The sequence below is a fragment of the Temnothorax longispinosus genome, chromosome 7 (genome assembly GCF_030848805.1).
Source record: "Temnothorax longispinosus isolate EJ_2023e chromosome 7, Tlon_JGU_v1, whole genome shotgun sequence".
NCBI lineage: Eukaryota > Metazoa > Arthropoda > Insecta > Hymenoptera > Formicidae > Temnothorax > Temnothorax longispinosus.
Window position 1 is genome coordinate 10,583,177 of NC_092364.1, and position 2,099 is coordinate 10,585,275.

A 2,099-nucleotide genomic window follows, 5' to 3' on the forward strand; every position below is an offset into this window, starting at 1 on the left:
TTAAACGCAACCCCCAACCTCCACGGCCGTCTCTGCACCCGTCCCCATGGAGTGGGCGAAGGTGGTGGGACGCAAAGGGAAAAGGAGAGCGGGAACGGGGAATGCCTCGCTTCCGGACAAAGAACCCGTCGGAGGGGCGGTTGGAGGGGCTGGCGGCGAGCCAGTCGGTGATAAGAAGCCGGCCCAGGGCGCCACCGCCACCCCCTCGCAGAAGATACGGAAGGCGCCGAGGACGGCAGCGGTGACGCTAACGTGCCTCGGCGAAGGAGGATACAGCGAGCACATGGCGGATTGTAGGAATGCCATTGTGCTCAGCGAACTGGGGATAAAAAAAACCCCAAGCATAAGGACGACGGCAACCGGGGCTCTCAACATAGAGATCTCCGGCCCGGAATGCGGCATCAAGGCCGACGCACTAGCGAACAGGATGGCCGAGGTGCTGGCAGGCAGGGAGGGCGTCAGAGTTACGAGGCCGGTGATGACCGCCGATATAAGGGTCTCCGGCTTCGAGCGGTCAGTCACGCAAGAAGAAGTGAGGAATGCTCTCGCTTTAAAAGAAGGTGTCTGCCCGACGAAGGTGGAAATCGGTCCAATAAGGAGAATCCCGAATGGATTGTGCACGGTGGTTGCGAAATGCCCGCTTGTCGCGGCAAACGCGATAACGAAGTAGAACTGCATCACAATCGGATGGGGACCCGCCAAACTGGAGCTTTTAGCCAAAAGGCCATTACAATGTTATAGGTGCCAGGAAATGGGCCTCACCAGGGCTACCTGTAAAAACAAGAATGACCGCACCGGAGCATGCTACCGGTGCGGGGAAACCGGCCATCAGGCAAACGGGTGCGAGGCCCCCTTCAAATGCGCGGTCTGCGCGGGTAAAGGGCTTCCAAGCAACCATCGAGTTGGCAGCAAGCCATGCCCTAGTGGGAAGAAGGGTAAAGGAGGAACGCCCTCTTCCAACAAAAAGGAGGGTAAAATTCCCCCCAAAAAGGCAAGCGGGAAAACCGATGTCGCCCTAAAGGAGGGAACGGGGAAGAAAGACTCGGGAAAGACCGGGACAACCGGGGGTAAGGGAAAACCCAGGATGACGGAGAATAGGGAGGTTTCTGGCTTCAAAAAAGCAGGAAACCTGCTCATCCGCTCATCCGGCGTCCTATCTGAACAAGGACAAGCTGAGAATAACGCGTTCGGAGTACGCGGATTTGAGCGCGGAGGATCTCGGGAAATTTCTTATTGACTTATCGAACGTTCATTGATAGTTCGTTGTTAGTCGCAAGTCAATTGCTGGAGTGGTTTGATCAGGCGCAAGTGCGAGATCGCGTTGATCGCGTCGTGCTCTTATGGGTGAACAATCATTTTACCGATTTTGAAACTGATCCAGCGATGATGGAATTTTTAGAAACATTCGAAACTGGACTGGAAAGAGAAAAAATGTTAGGACAACAAAGGTAAGCTCCTGTCTCGTTATTTTATTTTTTTTAAAGGAAATATATTTAAGTATATTAAGGAAAATAATTATTTGTAATCGATTGTTTGACTTCAGGTTGCTAAATATTGCATGTGCGGCGAAAGCGAGAACGCGAAACGTAACGTTAGCCAGGCCAAACAGGGACAAAGTCTTAAATTTTAGCATTTTAGGAGGATTTGAGAGAGGTTTTGGTATATTTATCTCAAAAGTTGACAAGAGATCTAAGGCTGAAGATGTCGGTTTAAAGAGAGGCGACCAGATTTTAGAAGTGAACGGCCATAGTTTTGAGCATGTAAATCATGCAAAAGCACTCGATATTCTGAGAGTTTCTACGCATCTCAGTATAACTGTAAAATCTAATTTGCTTGGTGGGTTTCATTTATAAACCAGAAAATAGAAGAATAATAATAAAATGTTTTTTCTTTAACTTCAGTTATTTGGTCTTACAGTTTTCAAAGAAATGCTCCAAATGCCAGACAATTCCCCGAGACTTCGAGATAGAACAAATAAGCCAGAAATACCCAGGCTTCAGTCGGATCCACGAGTTAGACTATCAACGCACGTGGATCCCACGACTCCTGTAAATCCTTTAAATTTATGATTGGTGGAGTACCGTTATTAATTCCAGACA